The sequence below is a fragment of the Rhinopithecus roxellana genome, chromosome 7, assembly GCF_007565055.1.
Source record: "Rhinopithecus roxellana isolate Shanxi Qingling chromosome 7, ASM756505v1, whole genome shotgun sequence".
NCBI lineage: Eukaryota > Metazoa > Chordata > Mammalia > Primates > Cercopithecidae > Rhinopithecus > Rhinopithecus roxellana.
In genome coordinates, this window is record NC_044555.1 from 64,693,748 (window position 1) to 64,721,585 (window position 27,838).

A 27,838-nucleotide genomic window follows, 5' to 3' on the forward strand; every position below is an offset into this window, starting at 1 on the left:
TCCCATCTGTATCATGGGCATGTAAATATATACCTCATGTTGTTGTTGGGATGATTAAAATGTGTTAATGCATGTTAACTGAGTTCATAGTAGTGCTTGATAAATAGGAGGTAGATTATTTTATATCATTATTATTATTATTATTATTGTCTTCCCACTAGACTGAAGACATTTTATGGGTAAAGTCTTTGTCTTAGCTATATATTTATCCTCTCCAATACCCATTGGGCTCCTGGAAGGCACTCATTCAATAAACAGAACCAAACACTAATATAGAAAGTTATTCTTTTGCTTCAGCAGTTCTAACATGTAAATCCTTACTTAGCCTATAGTGGTGAGCCCAAACTTATCACAACACAGATGAAAGCTCCAAGATTGAGGGCCTTTTGTTTAAAACAATGGTTATAGTAGGCCTTGGGGGTATTTTGTTGAGTTTTGTGTGTACTTTAAAAATCTGAGAGTATTTTGATTTGTTTCTCAATAAGAAATGCCACACTTAGAATTTCATGGAAAGGAAGCATTTTATCTTCAAAGGAAGTTGTGAGGAATATGGAAACACCTGACTCTTCTGCCTTCCAACTTCAAGTGCAAGCCCTAAGTGAATTCTTCATCTGGTCTGAAGTTTAACCTCTGAAAAGCTGACTATGGGGGTGGGAGGGAGTGATGACTGGGGCAGGACCTAGTGGCATCTGTCTCTTTAAGAAACAGAAATGAAACCTAATTAGCATAGACTGGCTGCAATTAACATATAAGTCCCAGTTCTGGGAGTTGGAGGAAGGGAAAAGGATAGAGCTAAAACTTAATGGGGTTTTGTTAGACAAAATTAGCTTCCACAGAACAGCCATAAAAATATCTAAATTATGAGAGCCTCTTGCCATTTGCCATTAACACGAGGGGACATGCTAATATTTAGTGGCGCCATGTCCTGGAAATTAACTGCAGTGAAAGAAGCCCCAGAGGCATCCCTGTGAGCAATAAGGGCTTGTCCACTGTGTCTACTGTTACCAAACTGCTTGAGTAAATGCTTTGCAGAAACTTTGAACCTACAAATCACACATGTCTCAGCCAGTCTTTTGGCAGTGGTTCCAGAACTGTAGGATGCTACCTCCAAGAGTGATATATGGAAAGCTGAAGTCTCTTTGTACAGTCTCTAAATCTGGGGACTATTTTCCTCAGAAGAAGATTCCTAAGGCTGCTTTGTGGACATGTGAAGGTACCTCCAATTGTTTCTCCAGCCTTACACCCTCCAAGAAAATTAGTCCTTTTGCTTTTTATATAGTACCAAACCAACCGGTATGAGTTTTCTTGTAAACTCCTCCCATGGTTTTACTTCTTGACTCTCCTAAGGGAAAAATATTAAACCATCATCTATTTTCTGCTCCTGAAAGTCATCGATGATCACCCAAACATGTGCAGGATGTTTTTTATAGTCCTCCATCTCCCTGACCCCCATTTCATTAGACATAGTTGACCAGGCCCTCCTGCTTTGGTTTCCATATCACTTTTCTCTGAGGCTCTTTCTCTCTGCCCTTTCTCTTTTAGTAGATTACCGTTCTTCTTTCACATTTACGGGCATTGCTCACAGCTCCTGGTCTCTGCCTTAGGGTCTTCTCTTGCTATTCCCTTTGAAAACAATCACTCATTATTTGCTGGTGTCTACCCTCACTTCTAGTAGATATCACTCATATCTGAACCTTTAACCATTAGTCCTTTGTTTCAAACTTCCAGTAGGACAACTATATTTGGAGGTCTTACTTTCACTTTCAGTTCAGCCCGTTCTTCCCCCTGTTCATTATCCTTGCCTATCTTATGGAGGTGTTTGTTATTTCCTCCCTACTTTTCATCTGCTCTTTACAATTCTGGTTTTACAATTATAGTTCTTTACAATTATAGTTCACCCTGTAAGCTTATCATTCTCATCCTCCCCAACAGCCGATTGGATCAGGGTTCATGAACACCTAATCCAAGTGCTCATCCACTGTGGACCTGCTAGCCTATCAGATTCCCTCTCTCTCAAGAAGTTGAACTGATTGGAGAACCAGAGCATACTGGAATGGCAGGGTGAAGATCCATAAAATTTTCTGCTGAGATTTCCAAGCTTAGTCTCTTTCTTGCCCTTTCTATGGCTTGGGTTGCCAGTTTTCCCTTGAACTCTGATTCTTCCAGTAAATCACTCTTTAAGTGAGTTTTACAATTTTATTTTTTTTGCATCCATGAAGTTTCTGACTGAATCATATTGGATTTGCCTGCCCTTCCTGACTTTTCTTTTGATATCTTTGGCACCATTGTTTGCCCAGGCTCCGGAAAGAGGCATCTTTGAGACCATTCTCTCCTACTGTATGGCTTATCTGTCTTAATGTCTTACTATGTTTTTCCTCTGAAATGTCCCTGACATTTTGGATCCTCCCTTATCCAAGACCTGAGCCAGGCTGGGCTACTCTGCTCTAAGCTTAACTCCTCCAAACTATCATTTATTTATGCTTAAAATATTGCTCTTATCATACTATTGCTGTGTCAAAGAGCATCAGAGGTTCTTCATGGTCTTTTGCTCCTCCTGATATTTAGATCCTCTGCTTATCTTGACCACCCAATATATTTAAGTCCCTTTCAGATAAATTTATTCTACATACAAACTTAGCTATTCTCCAATGTATCAGTTAACTTTAGTTGCATAACAAACCATCCTGAAATTTAGTGGTTTAAAGCAGTACCCATTTTATTTAGCCCTCGATTCTGTAGGTTAGCTAATTTGAATTGACTTGGCTGGGCTTTGCTTGGCTTGTTCCTGCATCTGCACTTGGCTGGTGGATTGACTAGGAGCTGGATGGTCAAGAATGATCTCCCTTATATGTTTAGTGGTTGGCAGGCTGTTAGCTAGGGTGTCTCAGTTCTCTTCCATGTAACCTCTCAAATAGATTAGTGTAGGCTCATTTAGGTGGTGGTATCATGGTTCCAAGTACAGCAAGAAGACAAGCCCCAATGTATAAGTCTTTTTCAAACCTCTGCCTGTGTCTTATTGTTAATGCCTCATTGGCTAAAGCAAATCACATAGACAACCCAGATTCAAGGGGTGGGGAAATAGATCCCATCTCTTGATGGGAGGATCTGCAATGTCACCTCACAAGGAAGTGGATACAGAATAGGGAACAATTTGTAAGCATTTTTATAATTACCACACTGAGCATGAACTGTGAGTTAGACTCAATAGCATACTCTTCTTGTTCATTCTGTCATGGGAATATCCTCCCACCTTGCTCTTTTCCCTTAAATCAGATTCTTCTTACCAAATGTTAGGTTAACTTGCCTCTTTTTTTAACTCTGCGTTAAGAAACTCCAAACAACCAGTTCTCTGCCATTTCAGCTCTCTGCGTCCTCACTTACTTTTTGCCATCTTCTGATCATTTCTTAAACTCATAATTTTGTCTTCTGAAATGAAATACAAACGTTCCAAGGAATACTTTTCTTATCTTTAGTCATGAAATGTACATTTATACTTTTAATATATATTTACTTTCATGTCTAATGCAGTGTTCAGCATCTGGGAGGTGCCAAATAATTCTTGTTGGTTATTTAATATCTAAGAATATCTCAGAATTCTCCTAAAAGCCATTTTTCTCTTAAATGTATTTAAGTTAAAAAATAAATATATGCCTTCAGCAGTCATAAGAAGGTGGTTGGGAAAGTTCAGATAGTTTAATCAGTTCAGCTTTCTGACTGAAAGGTGAGAATCACAGCTCCAACTGGAATGGTCCTCCTTACATCGGGCTCAGTAAAACCTTGTGTGCCTCCTGGAAGAGTTTTCTTTAGCCCTCTGGCCACATGCCTACACTTAAAAGCCCTTAGCTCTCATTCCGTAGGCTTAACACCATACTGCATGGCTGGAAATCAGTATCTTTCTCAGTCATGACATATCCTTTGAGAAAATCCCATGAAAGATGCCAGTCTTCTAGGACTCAACAATGACAACTTTTAGGGCTACAAGGAGTGGTGTGGGACGGGAAATACTCATTTCCTACTGGCTGTAACTTTTTCTGGCTCTCCACTCAGGCAGTTAGGGCTTCCTGCTCTATGTTGTCAAGGATGTCCACAAACAGGTGTTGGCATAGAACCTGCCTTACAAAGGTCTCCGCCCCAGCCACACCTTATGTTGCCTGGACTCTCCTTGCCTTTCTGGACTTGGTTTTCCAAGACCTGGTTTGGCCAGTGTGTTGATACTGGAGCATGTTCATCTCTTGGGATGCATGCCAGGCCTACTCTTGGAAATACATTCTAAAACTTGATAGGTATCCTCTTCTCTCATTTCCCTTCAGAGAATTTGAAGAGGAAACCAGGAAGGCCTGGTCATATTTAGCCACTGATTTTGTTTTCAAATGCTCTCAAACACAAGACAAACCAACCAAACAGACAAATAGTCACCAAACAACAAAACAAGGCTTAACCTCTGCACCACATCACCTTGGTTATGGATCAAGCTCAGAGATGCTCTGCTGCCTGTAATCCTCACACTGGATTTTTATATTAAAGGCTCTTTCTGTTGCTATAAGAAATTATATGCTTCTGGAAAGATGGAGAAAGGTGGAAGAGGAATGTGCATGTGTGTATTTGTGTGTGTGTGTGTGTGTGTGAGTGTGTGTGTGTAAAGAATAGCTGATTTCCCAGTTTAAGAAATTTCTTGGCTGTGGGACAAGATTTGCATGTCCTTCTGCGTCGCAGAGACGTGGGATGTTTGCAGCACGTCGTTGGGGTGCCTGCGTCTCAAATCACTGGCTCTGTGCAGCCTTGATGAGGCGCCCGATTTACATATTCTCAATTTAATCTAAAGTAGGTACTAATTGATTACTGCTGAATGTCTGCACGCTCTGATTATCTGTTTGGATCCTGAGGGGGGTGGAGGAATAGCAAAGGATCTTTCTTCTATGACTATGACTTTGTTTTTTCTGATCCAAGGAACATTTATTTGCTAGGCCCGGGAGACCCAACAAACCACCCTCCAGTCTCTCCCCACCTTTACTCCCAATTGCTGAAAATAAATATCATCAGCTCCAGCACTGGTTCATTTTATGTTGTAGGATACACTACACTCTATTGCATTTTTCAGTATTTATCGAACAAGTATTTTGGAAATATTTCCCAAGCATATTAATCTGACCTAAAAGCAGAATTCCTTAGGGCTTGAGAACATGGGCTCTGGAGCCGAACTGCTGAGTCTAACCCATGCTCTGCCACTTACTAGCTATGTGGCTTTAGACAAGTTGCTTAGCCTCTCTGTGCCTCAGTTTAGCCATCTGCAAAACGATATTAATAGCAGTCCTAACCCAACAGGGTCAGTGTGAAGATTAAATGAGTTGGGACACACAAAGTACCCAGTGCTGCATCAATCCGCTACATAGTGCTGTTTCTTCAGAGCTCTGTGGAGGGCTTGCTGGGGGAGGCAGGCACAAATTTCGATTAAAGCTTCCTTTGGGGAATGTTAGGGTCTTCAGTCATCCTTGCTTTACCAGTCCTGTGTCATCTAAGGTATCAACAATGGCAGGGAGTAGGTATAACAAAGTGTAGACTTTGTTACAGTGGGGTATTGTTACCTTCTGGAAAAGCGTTTCCTGTTAGTTGGAGTTGAGGAGCAGAAAGAAGGAAAGGGAAGCTAAAGGTGGTGGGTCAGTGAACATTCATTAGACACCTTCTCTATATTGGGCTCTATGTTGGTACCAGTGACACAAATACAAAAGCCCCTTTTCTAAAGGAGTTCACTGAGTGGCACCACTCCAATCGCTGTAGTACAGCACGCTGCCTCTGCTATCACTCCTCAGGCATTTATTTTAGGTTTCATCCCCACAGCTGAATTGCGGGTCTGATTTATTTTCTTTCTATTGATGTGTAACACACGCACAGGAAAAGTGCGCAAGTTGTAAGTGCACAGCTCCATGAGTCATCAGAGTGTGAACACACCGTGTAAGCAGCACCCAGATCAAGACACAGGACATGACGGGCCCCCAGAAGCCCCTCTCCCACTTTGTGTTCCCTCCCAGTCATTACCTTTCCCCACCAGTGAGCCACTTTCCTGACTTAGAGACTGCTCTGCACAGAGTCCCACCCTCAGGTTTCTCAGCTGGGCGCTGGTCCCCAGCTGAGAGAGGCTCTGGAAGCCAAGCTGAGAGATGTGATGAGATCAGGCATGATGGGAAGTGCCTGGACCATTATGATACTGGTCTAGCACTTGGCGCCATGTCTGTGTGGCTCCATTTAAGCCCACTTTGACTTTTTCAAAGGAAAAACCATTCTTGGCTGCTCTGTAACAGAGTCAGCACCAGGCAGAGCAAACGCAGCCTTCCTGTTTGTCTAAACAGGCCCCCATTCAGAAATTTGTCTCCAGCCTGTCCAGTGCAGGGCCTGGAACTCCCTCACTTGACCGCCCTGGCTCCTACAACCTTTTATGAAGATGGGCATATTAGCAGAAGAAGGCCCTCTTATACCTTGAAGTGGTGAGCATTAGTCAGGAAATAGCTTAGCAGGAATGAGTATAGTTAATGCTCTCTGTGTTTTTCTCTCTCGTGGAGAATTCAGGATCTTGGGAGAATGGGAAACAGATGGGTAGGTTTTGCTAGGACCATCCAGGACATTGCAGTGGGGAATTTTGCTCAGTCATGGAGGGAGATCTTCTGAGGGAACTGAGAGAGAATAGCAAAGTAATTGTTCCAGTTATCTATTGCTGCATAGCAAATCTCTCCAAACTTAGTGACGTAAAACAACACTCATGTTACATGTTCATGGAGACCATGGGTCAAGAATTCAGATGGGGTATAGTAGAGGTGGCTTGTTTCAACTCCATGATGCCTGGCGTCTCACCTGAGAAGACTTGGGCAGAAGAAGACTGGGATCCTCTGTAAGCTTCTTCACTGTGTGGTTGGCACCTGGGTTAGGATGATATGAAGGCTTACCTCAGCTGAGACTGTCAACAGGCAACCCACACGCAGCCTCTCCATGTGGCCTGGGCTTTTCATACCACAGAGGCTGGATTTGGATTTTGGAAAGGAATATCACAAAACAGAAAGTTTTAAGAGCAAGTGTCCCAAGAGACCGAGGCAGAAGTTGCATGACCCTTTCTGAGCTAGCTCAGAAGTCACGTGGTGTAATTTTTGCCACATTCTATTGGTTACAAGTGAATCACTAAAGACAGCCCACATTCCAGCAGAGAAGACTCATCTTCTGACGGAGGAGTGGCATGGGATGGGAGCTTTCGTTGCAGTCATCTTTGGAAAATACAGTCTGCCACAGTAGCTGACAGCCAGGATTCTGCAGTAAGGCACACCTGGTTTCATTTCCTGGATCTGACACTTACTAGCTGTGTAACCTAGGGTAAGTTTCTTAACCACTCTGTGTCTCACTTTCCACATAAGGAAATTGAAATAATAGTAATTCTGACCACTTAGCACTACTGTGAGAATTCAGTGATGTGAGCCATGTATAGTGTTAGTAGAACGCTTGGTACATCATAAGTGCTCGTAAATGTCAACTTGAGCAGAGACTCAAGGAAGTGATTGCTCAAGACCAGCCTTACCTGTGACACATTTCCTTAGACCTGCTGTATGTGAAAAAGTGGGCCACAAAATTCCCGTACTAGATTGCATAACAGCCCAGGATCCACTAGCAGTTAACATGGACTGTGGAGACTAAGCACTAGGGTACAGCTGTTTACAGTTTACAAAGCACTTCACACTCATCCTTTGTTTAATCCTCCAAAAAAGTCCATGGGCCACACAAGACTCTTCCATTTTATGGATGAGGTTTATCAAGGTGTGACCTACCCAAGGTTACAAAACTGATACGTTATAGAGCAAGGTTATGACCCCAGAGTTCCACTCTAAAGTCCCTTGCTCTTATCTTCTCTAATGATCTCAAGAACATTTTTAAGTTATCAAAGGAAAAATACAGTTTAATTAAAATTTCATAAATTTAAAAAGTGTCCTCTAACCCTAATAGAAGTGGGAAAAAAAAGAAGGAGGTCAGATTTCCAAAAACCATGGAATGCCATAGCCAGGGCCAGGAGTCAACTGCCAAGCATAAGAGGGGACCTCACGTTGTCACTTTTCTCCAAAGACCTCAGAGGCATTCTTTAAAAATGCCCAAGAATGCTTTTCAAATTTCATAGCTAATCATTCAACCAAACAGCACCTTTTACTTTGAGAACTCCAAATTCTCTAGTCACTCCTCACTTCTTAAAACCGAGAAACTAGCGATGCCCTTTTCCTTCTGTCTTCCTTCAGATTTCAGTCCAACCACATCAACATCAAAATGCACAAATGCTGGGAAAGCGTTGTAAATCCTGCCTTTCTGGTGTTTTCCATTTATGTGACAGGAGGAAGGATGCCACTTTCATCCATTTTTGGAAACAAACCAAAACACCCATAAATATTCAAGCTTGTAATATTGACTTAAAGCTCAGTTAGAGCCCAGGCTGCAGTCAGCTCTTGATTATCCATGTGTAACTTATCCACAGCTAATTTTAAAACTCAAAATTACTTTCTTATAACTTGCGGTGCACCCTTGGCCCCCTGTGCAGGTGTCAGCTCAGGACACAGTGAGAGGAAATGGAAGTGTGCCGAGACAAGGGTCTGACCACCCATATTCTGCTCTTGACACACTCCTGATTAGCTGGGTGACCTTGAACACATGTTTTTACCTGCTGGGACCTCCTAGGTTTTTCAGCTGTAAAATGAAGAAGCTTGGCTTTATGCTTTTTAAGATCTCTTCCTGCTCTAAAATTCCATGAGGTAGCAAAGTATTCAAGAGAAATGGAAAGATAAGTCTACTGCAAAGATCCTGCATTGAAATTAGTAGTCCAAACCACCCATTTCCCCAGTGAGATATTGTGTGGCCTCAGAACTGCTGAGCAGCCGATCTAAGCCTAGCACCCAAGACTCCAATAGTTATTTCATGAATTCCAAGGCCAAACACACAAGATTTTTTATTTTCCAAATTATGATTCTCTTCAATGAGTGCGGATAGTCAGCTATGTCTGAACGTGGAAAAGACTCTGAGTTTTTCAGAATGTTGAGTCGCCTTTCTGATGAAGCCAAGGTGGGGATTCAGAGCTGTGTATCTGTGGGAGCCAGGGCCACTGCCCACTCTCCCATCTCTAAAAAGATCCAGTGCAGGAATCAGCCATAGAGCTGTTGGGTCTTCTTCCCTTCCCCTCTTCTTCCTCCCAACCCTGGCCATTTTCATCAAGCTAGAAAAAGTCCTCTTTGTCTTACAAAGAAGTATCTTTGATGTCTTCTTACTCCTGCCTTAAGTTCGAGCTCCCATACCTAAGCTTTTTTTATAGAAGGAAGGCAGAGCCTTGGAGTGATTGTGGAAGGGACTTTGAAGTAGGATGAGAAGTGTGTGTGGTGGGATCTCAGCACCATCCCCTTTCATCTAATGCATCTCAAGTGTAAGCTCTGTGCTTGGCACCAGGGTGAAAAGGGACATACATCATCCAGATCATGAAGAGGTCTTGGGTTTGGGGAAGAGTAGGGAGAGACATGTGTACATGAGTTTCATAAAGTATCATAGATGCTATGAAAGAAATACATGTAGGACCAGAGGGTATGGTGGGGGCCACAGAGGAAAAAGCACATCGGCTTCATCCAGGGCCAGAATTATCTAGAAATGCTGCTTGGAGGAGGTGGTGCTTGATTTTTGAGCTGAAGTACATTAGGTCATGAGAAGCAATATTTTAAATGATTTTTCACTTCTCACAAGTGTTGACGTTGTGATCAAAGATTAAGTAGCATTGAAGGACTGGCTTCCCAATCCAAAGACTCCTTATATCATTATTTCTGTGGGTCAAGATGTTCTCGGTTCTAAACAATGTGTAGACAATCATTAGAACACAGAGTGTTCTTTAATTTTTTACTGCCTGTGTTGCAAAGAGAAACCCTCCCCTACCTGAACAATACATAGTATGAAACTGCAAAAACACGATGTAGTTGACCTTGGATGCTTTCAGGTCCGAAGTGTTCCCCTGTTTGGAACCCATGCTTGCTTTCAGCTAAGTGCAGTTTGCCTGGGATAAACTACAGATGAAAGAACACAGTTGGTGGAAATTTATCACCCAGGAGAAATGTGACAAGGGAGGCTCCCCCTAGCCTATTTGTGGATTTGTTTATACTCCCTCTGGTGGCTGATTCAGACCTGCATGTTCTGTCCCTTTGGCCTGAGAAGCAACCACACCCTACCTGATTCCAGAAGCCCAGAGTACTGGGATCGTGGCCATGTCCGCGTGAGCACAGGTATGAAGGTTCAGCATCTATTTGGGCTTCGGTTTTAACTAGCTATTGGCTTTGATGTTTGAAAACTCTTGATTTAAATTAATATATCTTATTCTTTTTGTGCCTAACACACAGTTTGTGCTATATAGCCTTGTGAAACTTCATAGGATCATAGACTTCAGGCTCCTGTTATGGTTAGGCTCTTTTAGGTTTCAAGAAGCAACAATTGAGTAAGCTTACAAGAGTACCTCAGTGGGATAAGGATACTTGTGCCTAGGAACCTCTGCATAGCTAGGCCTTGGGAAATGCAAAATTGACAAAAGGTTCAAAGCTAGTGAGTACATAACCCTTAAGAGCAGGATTTTTTGGGCTTGACAAACTCCCATGTCAGTTCCATTCCCTCCCTCTGCAGACATTCTCGTCACCTACTAATTCCTACCTTCCGATTTCTGCTTGCTCATACTTCCTGCTCATCACATTGACTTGCTTAGGGCCCATCTTGTCGTATGTGACTTCTCTCCACCTAATGGCTTTTCAGCTTTAGCTCCCTTCGCAAAGCTGTTGGCGAAGCTTGGCGTTTCCTGAGTTTATATTTAATAAAGGGGGAAAGATAATCAGCTGAATTTGCCTCTTAAAGCCAGGCCATGTCAGATCATGTACTGGCTGCCTTGGGTCAGGGTCCTACTCCTGGCTGTGAATGGGCTTGTCTATGAATGGGCCAGAGGCAGGACAACCAGCATAATTGGAGTATATAGTACACACTTGAAAAAAACTTTGAACTCCTTCAGGTCACCATATGGGGAAACATTTACAATGGTATACCCCTGAGAGCTGATGCAGCATACCTAAGATTATACACATAACCAGGGAGTGGTGATGGTAGGGTGAGACCCCTGATTTTCCACACGCTGCTGAGGTCACCTTTACATTAAACTGCATCATCTGTTATGTTGTCGTGTGGAAAGAGTGTTTTCGTGAATAGGCATCTTTTTACTCACCTATTGTGCTTGCAACTTGGGGACAAATGATCTCTTTTCTGCCTCCCTCCCTCTTCCTACTCCCTGTTCAGGCATCTTTTTTTCCCTATTAGAATTTATTCTTATTAGAAGCCATGGCTGGTCTATGGACCAATGATTTCAAAGTCACTAAATTCAAACTAAGATTGACAGTGAAGTGTCTCGCCAAGTAAGACTCATTCAGAAAAGGGAAATTATGCAGCAAACTTCAAATGAGAAAACTTGATAAATGAACCAAATTCTAAGTTGATGAGGCCAACTAGAATGTAGGTAAGTTGTCAACTGAAATATTTCACCCTTTATTTATCTTTGGCTGAAGGTATTAGAACAACACTTTGGGGTCACCAGATTTAGGACATGAAGTAGATGCCTTCGATAGGCCAGGCTTGAATTTGGATTTAAAAGTCTATACTGCTTTTGGTTTTTCTAACACTTGCTTACTAGAAAAAAAAAATTACATGAAAACTCTGATGTAACAATCACCTTGACAAATTTATTTATACTGCTGGAATGCTTTAGTTAATGCAATGGGATTTTTAAACAGGAGAAAGAAAACACCATCATATTCACCCTTGGGCTTAACAGATTAACATGACTCAGTAAACCATCCATGCAGTTACTTGTTCATTTATTAAATATTTGTTGAAAGGCTGCTATAAGATAAACGCTGTGCTGGGGATACAAGGATAAAGGTGACACAGTTGGCCTCAAGAAACTTACAGTCTAGTGAGGCACATAGACAAGTAGAGAGAATTACAATGCTAGATCTGAAGAGCTTGGATATATCAGTCATAAAGGAGGCCATGCTAAGTCATCTGGCTGTCCTGTAGTAGAAGTTGGCTGTGTGTCACATCCCATCAACTCTCTGATAATAGTGTCCAGATGCCATGACCTCATAAGCAGATGACTCTTATGCTGTATGTCAGTTTCCTTAGAGTGAATGTTTCAGTAATTATGTTGTATTCTGTTAAGGCTCATCATTTGAGATCAGCAAAGTAAGACATCTTCATGGGCAAGAAAGATGATCTTTTCTGAAACCCAAGGTCATTCCCAGAAGGGTGAGTCCTTAGATAGGAACCCAGAACTCAAGAAGGAGCTTCAGGCATGTAAGAGAAAGCTTAGCCTCTTCTTTGCCTTAGGCTTGGCAGTGTCCAGACATCTAAAGTATTATGCTGGGGGGTGGGTTTTAAAGGTCAGAAAAAAGCAAGAAACCAAATAAAACAGAAATCAAAGAAGAATTTCTTCTTTTTCTTGGGTCCTACATGGATGGGAAAAGACGAGTGAGCTTCAGAAAGCAAGGCATGCTTTGTGGGCAAAACTGTGCAGCTTCACGGTACTCTGTTTACAGCCCTTTGACCAGCCTCCAGCCCAGTGCTCATATAGGAGTAGTCAGGAACCACCTGTGTCAGATTATTCTGGGGCACTGGGTAAACATATACATTCCTAAGTTAAGCCTCAGATTCACACCCTCTGAATCATAATGGAGAGGGAGTTGTAATGTGCATTTTAGTAGGTCCCCTTAAGTTTGAGATTCCCTGGTCTTGACTTCATTGAGGTCTTTGTGAAGTTTAATATGGTCTAACTGCTTCTGTTCACCAGCAATGTGCCTTCTAGTGTCATACTTGGAGATACTGGATTTTCTTATCACATGTGTTTGTATTTTATTACTTGGACTCTCTGACATCTCCCTCATTAGAATGTTCCTGTATCATGCAACTAGTCTAGACAAGGGGTTAGCAAACTTTTTCTGTAAATGTCCAGGTAGTAAATATTTTCCACTTTGTGGGTTATATAGTCTCTGTTATCACTACTAAACTCTGTTATTGCAATGCAAAAGCAGCCAGAGACAATATTTAAACAAATGGACAGTGTTATGTTCCAATAAAACTTTATTTGCAAAAATAGGGGGCTGATAGGATTTGGCCTATGGGCCATAGTCTGCAGATCCCTAATCTAAGCCATTAGATAACTAAATATGTATCACCGTGTATCATCTCCTTGTATGGAACTGCTCTGTCCTATAATAGTAAAATAGTTGCAAAAAAATGGAATCCCACTCAAGTTATTTTAATGGTTCTCAAACTTGAATGTATATGAGAATCCCCTTGAAGTGTTTGTTGAAGTATGGATTGCTAAGCCCACGCACAGAATTTCTGACGCAGTAGATCTGGAGGAAAGCCCAAGAATGTGCACTTCTGACAAGTTCCCAGATGATACTGATGATGCTGGTCCAGGAACCACATTTTAAGAACCACTGCCTTGAGTAAAGGAGAACAGGTTATTAATAGGATTTGTGTGAAAATTAGGAGTACAGTCATGAGACCAAGAACACAGGATCAGTTTTGCAAGGGTCCACCCAGAGACTGGAAGGATGCCTTCTACTGTAGGAGCTAAGTTACCATAGGGCTGGTCACCCTTGCCATTATGTGGTTCTCTATCCTCTAGATTTCTGCTTCCATCAGAGTAGCTATCTAAAAACTCAAATCTGATCAAGCAATTTCTCTCTCTAGATGAAGTTTTATTTTTACACATGTTCTTAAAGTCCAAACTTCTTAACCTGACTCATAGGGCCTTTTATGATCTTCCCATTCACTTTATCACTCTATCCTCACTCCTGCCATCCTCTATTGGTGCACAATAGGGATTCTGGCTTTTTCCTCCAGATATTCTCCATATCATAATGTATCCCTTGTATAAATATCCATCTGTTCTGTTGACTGTGAGCTTTATGAGGACTGGGACTGTGTGTCTCTTGTTTTATCTCCAGTGTCTAGCACATGAATGAACAAATGACTATTTCTTCATCAGATTTGCTACCAGATACAAGGGGAGACGTGTACTCAGGGACACAGTGAAGGTAAAAGCCCTTTGGGAACTGATGGCCCAGGAATATTTATAGTAATGACACTTAAAAGTGGAGGGGGACCACAATGAGATACCATGTCACATCCACTAGCATGGCACTAAACAAAAAGGCAGATAATAACAAAGTTAGTGAGGTTGTGGAGACACTGGAACCCTCATATAGTGCTGATGGGAAGTTAAGATGGTGTTACTTTGGAAAAACAGTTTGGAAGTTCCTTAAAATGTTCAATATGAAATTACGATATGACCCAGTAATTCCACTCCTATGTGCCTATCCAAGAGACATAAAAACACATATTCACGCAAAAACTTGTACTCAAATGTTCATAGCACCAGTATTCATAGTAGCCAAAAGGTGTAAACAACTCAAATGTCCATCAGCCGGTTAATGGATAAATTAAATGTGGTACATTCATACAGTGGAATATTATTCAGTCATAAAAAGGAATGAAGTACTGATATCTGCTACTACATGGGTGAACCTTGAAAACGTTATGCTAAATGAAGGAACCAAACACAGAAAGCTACATCTTGTATAATTCCATTTATGTGAAATAGCTGCAATAGACAAATCTATAGAAACAGCACAGTAGTGTTCTCCAGGGGTTGAAAGGAAGGGAGAATGGGGAGCAGCTGCTATTGGGTATGGGACTTCTTTCTGGTGTGATTAAAATGTTCTAAAATTAGATAATGGTGGTAGTTACACAATTGTAAACACATAATAGTGTGTAAATTATATCTTAATAAAGCTGTTTTCAAAAAGTGGATGAGAAATTGCTCAGACAGGTCCTAGAAGAAAGAGTGGAGCCAACTCCACAATCAAAACTTGCTCCTGTATCCACTTTGACAACAAAGTAGAGCTTTAGAACAGCTTGTCTGACAATAGAGGTCATACTGTGTGTGTGTGTGTGTGTGTGTGTATGTGTATGTGTGTGTGTGTGTGTATATATATATATACACACACAGCTTGAAATATAGTGAGTTAAGTTGTCATTAAAATGTTTTTGACTGATTGACCCAATAAGAGAAATTCTTAATATTCCTTTTTTTCCACAAAAGCTCAGTATCTTGAGTATTTAGCAGAATTTCATGTACCCCATAACTCAGTCTATTCTTATTGATGAAAGTAATGAATTTCCTCAAAATGCTAAAACTGCTTCTGTTGAAAAACAAAGCAAAGCAAAGCATAGCCTAAATTCATTTAGGACATCTATTGAAAGAAGCTCGCATTGTTTACAGATCTGCATCTGCTTTGTACACAAAGAGCTTTTATATCAAGGCCAACTGTTATTGTATTCTCTCTTTATCATGCAACCTTTCCTGAATTCACGGCTCTAAGAAAATGCAGTTTAGTGAATAAATGTAGACTAGCAAGTTCCTTTTATTTTCGCTGATGTTGTCTGATGCTAAAATTCCCATTAACGTTTTCCCTCATCAGTGATATTACGAACTAATTCTTATCACTTCTCAAAGCAAATAAGGAATGGCTTGTGATCAAAAACATTTTACAGAAATAACACATCCAATTTAGGAAGAAAGACCATTATTGCCATATAAGGATATAAGCATGAAAATAGTCATATTTGGTGAGGATTGAAAGCTTAATCAAATGGAAAAGAAGGAATACAGCAATGTCAATCTGATGTGTGATTCTGAATCTGAAAACTGACACTAGGACAGAAGAGTTAGAAATTGCTCAGTTGGTTCTCATTGCATGTGAACTAAGAGCCCACAGCTGGAGAGTGGTTTATCAATGGTTTGGGGTCATTTGGTCATTTTCTAGCTTGGTCTCCAGCCCCAGGAGACAGGGGCTATGCTGTTTGAGAAGTCTTTATCTCCCAATCAAAACTATCTTTTTTTCTGAAATTCTACCATTACAAAATCATATCATTAAATATTTAAGGGTTTGTCTATTAACCAGAATCCTCTATTAAACTGTAAATTGCCCTTGACAGGCTTAGTTGGCAGCCAGTTTTGTGCCAAGGGAATTGGAGGACAGAAAATATGCAAGATCTCAGTTGATTTTAGATTAGATAGTGCTTTCCTCTCAGGCTCTCAAGCTACCCTAACAACCCTTAGATACGCAACCCCTTGCCAACCCTACTCATGGTAGTGAGAGGAAGTCATTTCTGAGGACCCATCTTGTTGGAATTTCCTCAGTCGACAGTTGTCACAGGTGACAGATGTGACCCAAATGCTCTGGGGTTTGTGTGGTGTGAAGATGAAGAATCTAACCTCTGTTCGGGTGACTGTGACGTAAGGTTCCACCATTGAAGCCAAGGAAATAATTAAGAGCGGCATCTCTTTAAGTTTGATTAACAATTTATTAAGCAATAACTGACATTTTAAAAGGCCATTTTAAAGGTGATTAGAAGCCATATATTCAGGTCTTTCATAAACCTCTCCAGTTCATGCCAAATGAACAGTGACTTAAGCAAGAGTAGTTTATAAGCCTTAAGATTTTATGAACTTTTCTTCTCCAGTCTCTCTTCCTGTATTTTGCTCCCTCAGCTGCAATGTATTCCTTCTCTCCACATTTTCTGTATCTTCCTTTTTCTGGAAGCTGCCTTGGTCATAACTCTTTTCCTACTTTTTTCTCCAGTTCTCCTTTTAGCATCCCCTCCCTCTCTACCTCTTCTGTCTCTGTTTCCTCACTCTACCTTCTCCTTAAATAAAATAATATAAAGCAAATATACTTGTAAAGAGTTGTTCAATGAAACTTTGTTTCTTTTTCTTAACTTTCATTTCAGATATTATGCATTTTAATGTAATATTTTTATTTGTTTTTATAGTTTATGTGATAATTTTCTATCTTTTCATTTATCACAAGCATATTTTTCTTTAAGTCATTTAGCATATTTATAATAGCAACTACTTTAAAATTCTTGTTTGTTAATTTCAATATCTGGGTTATCTTGGGGGTATAATTCATTGATTATCTTTTTTTTTGAGAGTAATTCACATTTTTCTGCATCTTCATATAGTGAGTAATTTTGCACTGTATCCCGGACATTGTGAATGTTATGGGGACTCTAGTCTCTGTTATATTCCTCTGAAGATTATTTCCCTTTTTAAGAAGACAATTAAATTGGTTGGACTCAAACTGCAAAGTCTGTTTTTTAGGTGCTAACTCAAATTTCAGTGTAATTCTTTTGTGCCTACCTGGGATACTTTGAGTCTTCCCTGTACATGTGATTCAGGGATCAGGTGGAGATCTGGGCAAAGTATATACACTGAATTTAGACGCTTTTCTCTAGCCCACTACTTTCTAGGATTTTTGCCTCATTTTCCAATGACTATGGGTTCAGGTTGCCCTGAACCTTCATGTTGGGAAGATTGGATTTTCTATGGGAGTTTCAGCAGCCCCTTGCAGCATCATCTGTTGTCTAATCTCAGACTAAACACTACTATTGTCTAATCTCAGACTAAAAGCTGTAAAAATCAGAAGCTCATCCAATTTTTTCCCCTGCTTCCCTAGGTTGACTCCACAACAGGATCTGCATATTTTTGCTGCCTTCCAGGGCCTTCAAGTAGTTATTTTCTTTTTGAATTTTGTTCAGACCGTGTAGTTGATATCTGTGGCAGAGTTAGTTGAGTAGCAGCTTAAGAGCTTATTCAGCCATACTGGGAACAGGACTACCTTTTCTTGATTTTTGAAATGATGCGAGTTCAACCTTTCCTGTGGTTTTCTCTAAAAGAATGCTAATTTACATTGCAGGTCAGAGCCTTTGATTGATTTTTCTGTATGGGCCAATGACCTTCAATAGAGACAGAGTTCTATAGCTCAGTCATAGGGAAGGATGTCACATCAAGCTTCGTTTCCATTTTTTTTTCAACAAAATTTACTGTCATCCTGTCATGAGAAAAGCACTAGGTTGCCTGTTCTGGTTATCTAGGGGGCATCCTTGAGCTTTGTGGGAAGAGGGCAAACTTGACCTTCAGAAAGATTATATGGCTAAGAGGAAAAAAAGGTTTTACCCTTAAGAAACACTGATTTTGTATCAGGTAATTATTTTATGGATTCTTTCTTGTTTAACCCTCACAACTCTGCCAGATGGCTATTATTGTCCACTTTTTATGGATGAGAGAAGTGAATCTGAAAGGTTGTACCACTGGTAATTTTTATAGGCTTTTAATTTTTAAAATGAGTTAATGCTAAAAGAATTAAATTGGCATATTATTGTGTTCTCAAAAACAATATTAATAATGATAATACAAATAGCAATATCCAAGTGCTACTTTTCCTCTTAGCAAAAAGAGATTGTGACACAGCACAGTCCCTGACTTTTGACTGACAAGGTTCTATAAGTGCTAAGTATAGTTTTCTATTAAGATTGAAACCTATGAGAAAAAAGCCGTGGGCTGACCCATCTTCAAAGTGTCCATTTAAGATTATTTTCTGTCAGCCAGGTGGCTAATGGGCTGTGTTAGACAATGGATTGATATTGTATTCTGTCTGAAACCATAGAATTGGAGAAAAAAAAGAGCAATTCCGCATTTATTTGGCTTGTCTACTGCCCAGGAGCCCAAGCTACAGAGAACATTTATTTCATTTTAACAAATGGATGGTACCTCCCTATTTTAGGCTGGAAGAAAACCTCTGCTCTGGCCTCAGTGTGAACAGAGGCATTGGTGATGGAATATCCAGTGTGAGTCATTATCCCCACACTGGGCAAAAAATAGTGAAAGCATTCCGGGGCAATTCTAAGGAAAAATGTTCAGTTAATGGTAGGTTTATCTAAGCTGGATTTGAAAAAAAAAATATTGACTGCTTCATGTTTTACAGAGGAAACTTGCAGACAAAAGAAAGTAAGCCCCCTATTGAATTTAATAGCGACTCCGTTAAGAGATAAGAAGACAAGAAGAGATGTTTAAAGCACAGCTGGAAGAGAAAGTAATAAGGCTGATGTAGGCAACAGACAGCAACCTTAGCCCGGTCAGTTGGAGATACTGGGAGAGCATTGGTTTTCAGCCCCCAACTTAGTTGGTCATGAAAGCACTGTGGCCTATAGGGTTGCATGTCTCCCCGAGTTCTGCAACTCACTCTACGGTTAGCCATTTTGACCTAGGGGAAGCAATTTCACCTCCTCTGAGTCTCAATTTTCCTGTAAAAGAAGGTGGTTGGGCTGGACATGGTGGCCCACACCTGTAGTCCCAGCTACTTGGGAAGCTGAGGCAATAGGATCACCCGAGCCCAGGAGTTTGAGACCAGCCTGGTCAAATAGCGAGATCCCATCTTTTTTTTTTTTCTGTTTTTTTTTTTAAGAAGGTGATTGGATTAGGTTATCTTTGAGATCCCTTCTAACTTTAACTTTTAAGCATCCAAGTAGAAGCTCCCTTTAGATTTTCACCCAGGTCTTTTTCCACTCCATCCAAGAATCAAAGATTCTACATGTGGGAAAGCAAAATGACATCAGAGTAGAAGGGTTACTTGAAACTTTTGAATTAGAATGGAAACAAATCAAAATAAAAGCAGGGCAAATACATCTTTCTCACCTGCACTAGAAAATAGATGGCAGGTGATAAATGAATAGACTTTGGACTACTCTCCAACTGTAAACTTTCCTGCACTTTTATGTGAAACTAACAGTTCACTTTAAATATCTACAATGAGTTCTGACAGAGAAGAGCAGGCAGCTCAAATAATGAAGGTCAGCAACTAAAACCCAAATTCTACTGCTTTAGAATGTGCTCAAAGACAGTTTCAGATGCATGAAGAGGAACAAACACATTTGTCCCACTCATGACCCTGTCAGTAGCAGGCTGGGCCAATGGTGGACATGGCTGGAATCCAAAGGTCAAATAGACCCAGAGGGAAGGATACATGGTTTGGGGAGGTCCCAGTATGACCTTGATGGAATAAGCAGTTCAAGCTTAAAAGCCTAAAATGCTGAGATCATGAATTGCTTTTGAACCATTATAGCTTTGAGGTGCTTTGGGGTAAAGGAACTGCAAGTACCATAGAAAATAGGTAAGATTGTTTGTTTCATTGTTTCCTGAGGAAGTGGCATTTTTCAGAACATTTCTGGAAGCCAAACCTTTTCTGTCCCAACTTTTTGGTTTTCTAAAGGATAGATGAATCCTTTCTCCAGCCATATAGCAGGAGTGAATGAAACAAAAATGACTGATTGAAAGAAACCAAACATACATGAAAGAAGAAGGAAAAGAAGAAGCAGAGGAGGAGAAAGGAGAAGAAGGGCAAAGTGAGTTAACCCGGTGATAGAACAGCTACAGGTTTTTAGAGAGGGCAGCAAATCCTATTAATGGTCAGGTCTTGAGTTACTGACAGAAGCATTCCCTACTATACACATGTCTTATTTTTGGTTCTCCCAAAAGCAGACCTTAAAATGAGGATGCAGATCCCATGTAACTCAAGTGAAGGAGTGGGAAAAGTAAGCCAGGAAGAAGAGACCAGGTGAAAGATCCCTGTGAGCAACTGGGGCTCAAACTTCTAGGAACCCTCTGAGAAACGGTGTAGAATATATGGATTCATTCACTAGGGCTGCCATAAGAAATAACCACAAACTTGACAGGTGAGAACAACAGAGATTTATTCTCTCCCAGTTCTTGAGGCCAGAAGTCTGAAATCAAGTTGTTGGCAGAATTGGCTCTTTCATTCTGAGACTCCCTCCAGAAGCTTCTGGTGGTTGCCAGTATCCCTTGGCATTCCCTGGCTTGTAGCTGCATCACTTCAGTCTTCAGCACATAGCCTTCTTTTCTGTGTCTTCTCTCCTTCTCTTCTCTTGTAAAGACACTTGGTATGCTATTTAAGGCCCACCCTAATCCAAGATGATCTAATCTCAAGATCCATAACTTAATTACAACTGCAAAGACCCTTTTACTAAATAAGTTTGCATTTATGGGCTCCAGGTGGACATGTCTTTTGGGGAGGCCATCATTAAATCCAGTACGTTACCCATTAGAATCAGCCTACTGAGGAAGCTCCTGGAGTATGTAGTCTACTGACTCTGATTTCCCATTGCTTAACAGTTACCCCATGGAAATAAGAAATCCCCATTCCTCTGAGCTGTCTTTGCTTGAGCTCCTTGGGTGTTAGTGAAATCACTGAGAGAGAGAAGAAGAGAGACACAGATGCTTGAGGTGGGAAGCAGTTGGAGTCATAGTGCATGCACATGGGAACTGACAAGAAGGTCCACAGGGAACCTTATTGGTGAGTTTGGGGAGGGGATGTGAGTAGAGACACCAGTAGTGACTGTCACAAGACATAACAAAATAAAGACACTGCATGGGATGACTGCCAGATGAATTGATGGGAATGATTAAGGACAATGTGGAAAGCCTGGGGCAAGGCTGGAAACAGCAGAAGGAGACTCAGACACTAGCACAGTGGCAGGACTTGTGCAGACTCAAGTGTGCAATCATGAGTCACTCTGCAGCACAATGTCCACAGAAAGTGGTGAAATGTGTACTTGAGGAAATAACCAGCTGCCCTGGAAAAGCCATTCGGAATGCACAGGTAGTGTCCACTAGTTGCTGCAGCCTCGTCTTACTTCAAGAATTTTTCATGTGGGTCTCAAATGCAGAAGTTGGTTAAATCCTTGGAGGTTGGAAGAGGATGTTTCCTGGACATCTGTCATTAGTGAAGATCCCAACCATTGAGCTGGGGACTCAAAGACAGATCCCATTCCTGGGAAAGGACAGGGACTAGCTAAAGGCAGACAGGATATTACACTCCCAAACAGACAACCTTGGGTTTAGAATAGAGTTTTGGTGTGGGTAAGGGGAGAGGAAATAAGAAAACAACTAACCAAAAATAAATATAGGGTCCTGGGAAGGATTCCAATTCTGCTGGCTGATTGAAGTGCCTGGAGGAAGAGGAGTCAACACAATGACCCAGAGGCTTTGCGAGCTAATCTGGGCACCAGCTCTAATCAGCATTAAAGATAAGTCAAGGAGGGGATGGCTGGACCCTCAGGATGACAGAATGCCAAGACTCACTGGATTGAAGGACATATTTTCTGAAGCTGTCAGGACCTTTGCAGACCTGGGCTGGCCTTTGTCTGCTGGTGGATCTGACAGTTAGGGGAAACTAGAAAAAGAGGAGGAGGATGGTATTTAAGGCTACTCTGGGCCAGCGCTGTCCAGACCAAATGAGTTTACTTAATTTAACTGCTTAATTATTTCAGTTTTAATTTTTTCCATATTGTGCATAGAGAGTTATTATCCAATAATTCTTTCGATCTTTCATTTCCAAATGTAAGGATCCTAAAAGTGCCTTGTTTATGTCAGAAATATCTGATTTGTTGATGGAGATTATGCTAACTGTTGTAAGAAACAAACCTCAACATGTGTACTACTCAAACATGGTAGATTATTTCTGGCTCACTTAACATCCCAAAACAGGTATCTCTGATTCATGAGAGGTTTCCCTCTAAATGAATTCAGAGACACAGGCTCTATATGGCTCCACCATTTTTGGCACATGTCTTCCAAAGTCACTCATCTACACCAAGCTAGGATTAGGGGAAACAGCTGAGAGAGTCCCTGTCTTTAGGGGCCAGGCCTGAAAGTGACACGCATCACTTCCCTACCCGTCCACTGCCTAGCATTTAGTCACATGGCTTCACCTAACTGCAAGAGAGCCTGAGAAATATAATTGTGTGCCCAGAAAGAAGAGGAAATGAGGCCTATGAATAGCTACTTTTCATCACTCCTGAATAATGAGCATGAGGCCACTACACTAACAAACAGGCAGGAGGGAGAATGGAACCCTGACTGGGTTTACCTGCAAGTAAGAATTGGGAGGGATGGCTTATCTCTACTCCACATGCGATTGGCTAGGTCACTCATGTGGGTGCATCACCTGATGGTAGACTGGAAAGTTCAAGATGGCCTCACTCATGTGTCTGGATCCTTGGGCATGTCAGTCCTCCTCCACTTGGTCCCCTTTTTTAGCCTCTCTTTCTAAGTGGTTGGCCTGGACTTCTTTACATAGTGAGTCAAAGTAGCAACTCGTACCTATAATCCCAGCACTTTGGGAGGCCCAGGTGGAAGGAATGCTTGAGCCCAGATGTTCAAGACCAGCCTGGATAACATAGTGAGACCCTGTATCTACAATAAATAATAATAATAATTAGCTGGATGTGGTGGTGCATGCATGTAATTCCAGCTACTTGAGAGGAGGCTGAGGTGGGAGTATCATTTGAGCTCAGGTCGAGGCTGGAGTGAGCTGTGATTGTGCCACTGCACTCCATCTTGGGTGACAGAGTGAGACCATGTCTCAAAAACAGGGGATGCAGCACAAGAGTAACAGCAGAAGCTGCCAGGTCTCTTAAGGCCTAGGCTTGGAGGTAGCATGGTGTTACTTCCACTGCATTCTGGTGCCCAAAGCAAGTCACAGGCCAGTCTGGATTCAAGGGGAGGGGACACAGACTCTCTCTTAATGAGAAGAATGTCATTGTCTAAGTATGTTCAGGCTGCTATAACGAAATATCATAAACTGAGTGACTTATAAACAACAGACATTATTTCTCATAGTTCTGGAGGTTGGGAAGTCCAAGTTCAAAGTTCAGGCAGATTCAGCATCTGTCGAGGGCCCATATCTCATAGATGGTGCCTTATTGCTGCATCCTCATATGATGGAAGGGGAGAATGAACTCCCTGGGGCCTCTTATAAGAGCACTAATCCCATTCATAAGGGCTCCAACCTCATGACTTAATCACCTACTAAAGGCCCTACCTCTTAATACCATCACCCTAGGGATTAGGTGTCAATGTGTGACTTTTGGAAGACATAAACATTCAGATCACAGCAGTCATTTGTGTATGGGATGGGAGGAATTGTTGGCAGCAATATTCATAGGCACAAGGAGCAGGCAACAGGAGGGGATCCAGGCCTGCAGGACATGGGCCTCAGAAAGTACAGCAGTGAATGGCAGGTGATGTCTTCATATTTGGGAGAAAAGGTGACAGGGATGGCTGGCTGCAAGTGATGTTGGCATAGCCATGGGGACTAGCATTGCATGTATTACTTCAGTCTCTACAGGGCCTGGTGGGGGAGGGGTCAGATCGGAGGTTTCAAGATTAAAAGCCCCCGTGCATATGTTCATTAATGCCCCACAAGAAGATTATTACAATAATGTACTTTATTATTATAGTGTATTTTTGTGTGTGTGTTGCTCTCTTTGCTTTTTAATGTCCTTGAAGGTTGAGATGGTGTCTTATTCACTGATATGTCTCTAGCACCTAGTTTAGTCTGTGACATAGTAGATCTTTAACAAATGTTTGTTGAACACTGTATAGGCAAGGCCTGCAGTGTTCAGCATGTTCCTGGCAGGGCTGCCCCTCCATTGGCCTTGACAAGGCCCAAAGTAGACCTGAAGAGGGGCTCCCAGAGTTCTGTGGGCTCCTGGAATTCTTACCCCTTGCCCTTCTATCACACACCCATATGGGTCCCAAGAACGGACCCACTATTGCAACTACTGATCATCTACTCCTTCCCAAGAGACCATGTGGGCTTGTCCCATCATGCCTCACATCCTGATTTATCTTGGCCACTACCAACTGTCTTATCCCTTCAGGGTTCTCTAAGACCCCTCTTCTCTAAGACCCTGCCTTTATGGCAACACAAAATGGACCAATACACTCCCCATATCCTCTCTCTGCTAGCTCAGGTCATCTGAAAAGTTGACACCAAGACAAGAGATTTACTGGAGAAACTACCTGTGAGGGGAAAAATGGAAAGGGAGCTGCAGGAAGCAGAGAGAGCCTTCACACATGATGCAGGCCTAATTCTGTAGAAGGAAGGGTAATTGGGAAAGTCTGACTTCAGTGCATGTCTAAGAAAGTTTTGGCAAAGCTAATGAGTCCTTGGGCCAAAGGGGCAGATCAGAGGAATCCTGCATCTCCCATTGAGGCGTCTGCCTTAATGTCCCTGCCGTGCTCACTCATGGCTGACAGCAGCTGGTAGAGGGTGTGGCTTCAATGTGGTAATGGATTTCAGAGTGCAGCCACAGCTCGGTTACACTCTTGCCAGTAAGAAGTCTGAGAAGGGCATTCTGGTGGCTGCCACAGTCTCTCTGTTACAATCATCTTCTGTCAGACACACACCACCGCGACTTTTCACTGAAGATTTTATCACCAGGAACACTGTCTTTCTCCACACCACTACAAATTTCTTAACTCTGCCATTTCAACAAATACCTAGAGAGATCTTCCAACATTGTGACCTCTCATTGCCTTGACATCCTCACTTTCTGTGGTCTTTATCACCTCCATCTCAGCTACCCATTGCCAAGGTGGCATTAACAAAACTGCTCCATTCCCAAGCCTTAGTTTCCAGCTTCCCATATTCCCACCTCATGTCATCCCAGCTCTCTTTCTCTAGTGTTCTGAAGCCAATCAATCTTGGGCTCCTTTAGGTCCCCAGTCCTGCCATTGCACCAACTTTTCACTGCATCTTACCTCATTTACTCTCTCCCTCTTCTCCTATTTCACCTTAGAGTCCACAGCCCATTCCCATAACCACTTCTTGCACATACTGTCAATTCCTTGTACATTCTCTCAACTCCATTATTTTACTTGCCCTTGATAAGCAAGCACAGTCTTGCTTAATTCTAGCCTGCCACCTCTTTAAACCCAGCTCCTACGCAGCTAAATGTGGCTGGTGAAAAACACTCAACCACTGCTGACCGGTCTCACTTGAAATTTATGGTGGCAGACCTCAAGTGGGACCTCAGTGCAGCCAAGCAATCTTACCACATTTCCCCAGTCAATTCTCTCTCCTCATTCTCTGAGATGACTATTTCATACTTTTTCACCTTTACTCAAACCTCCAACAATTCCTCCCCCTTCCTTCTTCTCAGCTGATGACTTTCTTCCTTACTTCCCGAAGATGGAAGCAGAGAACTTTCTTCCTTTCCACCACACCATCTGCCTACCTACCCAAATCTATACTCACAAACTCTGCTTTTCCTCCTAATAAAATGGATGAACTTTGTGTTATTTTATGCCATGTTAGCCCCACTAGGTGTGAACTGGATCCCATCCTCTATTGCTTATTCAAGGCGTTGGTCTTGCAATTGTCTCTTCTCTCTCCTGCTTCTCCCATTTTTCTCTCTCCACTGGATCATTTCCATCAGCATAAAAACATGCTATAATACTTGCCATTAAAAATACTTTAGAAACCTCCCTGGTGCACACATCTCTCTAGGGACCATCCATTCTCCTCCCCATCTTTATAGTAAAACTGCTTTTGTCTACACCTGCCGTCTCTACTTCCTCTCCTCCCATGACCATTGAACCCCCTCCAATCAGGTGTCAGGAAATGAGAACCATTTCTCCAGCCCCCTTGTTGATCTGCAGTAAAAATTTCACAGTGTCAGGCTGCTTCCCTTTCTCCAGTGTTCTTCCGAGTAGATCATCCTGATTTCAGGAGACTCTTTCTGAGTGGAGAATCCGCAGGCTCTAACATCTACTTGGTTTGGGGGGAGGTTGACCCAGGCACTTCTTTTCTCAAGACCCTTATAATAGGGCACCCAGAGTGTGTACTGATGATGGACTTGATGGAGACCCACTTAGCTTCACCAAGTTCACTCATTCTGAGTCCCCATCTTACCCTGGACATTCCTGTGCTCTGGTATCTGAAACTTCACCCTCCACTCCAGCAATGCAAAAAAAAAAAAAAAAAAAAAAAAAAAAAAAAAAAAAAAAAAGAGTCCTGCTGAAGTTTCTCTGCTCTGAGGTCTCTTCTTTGTTCTCAGTTCTAAGACCTGGGCACCACCCTGAGCCCACAAACAAACACTTGTTCAGACAGCACCTGGCACAAGTTTTACACAGGCTGCCTTCACTTCTCTTTTAAAAAACACGAGGGCTCTCTTTTGGGGATTGTGTTCCCAGCTGTAGGAACTGGAAAGACAAGTATATAAGAAATGGCAAATCAATTAATTTAATAGATACTTGTTAATTAACTGCTCTGTGTTAAGTGTATGTTTGTATCAGTGATCAAAAAAAGCAAATTCATGTCCATATGGATCTTACACTCTAATGTTACTTATCATCTGTCTATCAGTCATGTATCTTATTTGCCTGTTATCTATATATCTACAGAAGCCTATATTATAATTTTCTCAAAAAAAAAAATCTCAAGCTAAGTGAAGGAAAACATATCCTATGGCCAGGCCCCTTCCCTTACACCTCAAACCAGCCATCACATCTGTATACCTATTATCACACCTCTGTAGAAATGGCCTATTCATTGATGGGCACAAATGGGTCATGTTTGCCAGTTCTATATCTTCTTGCATGTGATACTCAACAGGCATCTTACCATTAGTTTCACATCACCATTAAGGAATTTCTGGTTCAGAGACATTAAGCAGCTTTCATGAGGTTTATCAGCTATTTAGTGGTTGAGCTGGAACTTGAAGTTCAGACTTCTACACTCAGATTGGACAGTGTTATAGGCCATAGCGGTCATAATGATTCTTACCAGGTACCTAGAAAAAAATAATATAAGTGTGCAAGGTTTGTTTCTGTAGCTATGTTGCTTGCATAGAGGTATTTCGTTAGCCTTGTGGTGGCCACAGGGAGTATTACAGTCCTCATCTGTCTGTGTTCATTCATCTTGAACTCAAATTGTGCCTGAGTAATCATGACCTTACCCAATTTACATTTATCCCTAGTAGCAGGAGACAAGATTCACAATAATGTTCTTTAGTTCTTTATTAAGTAGTCACCCATATTACA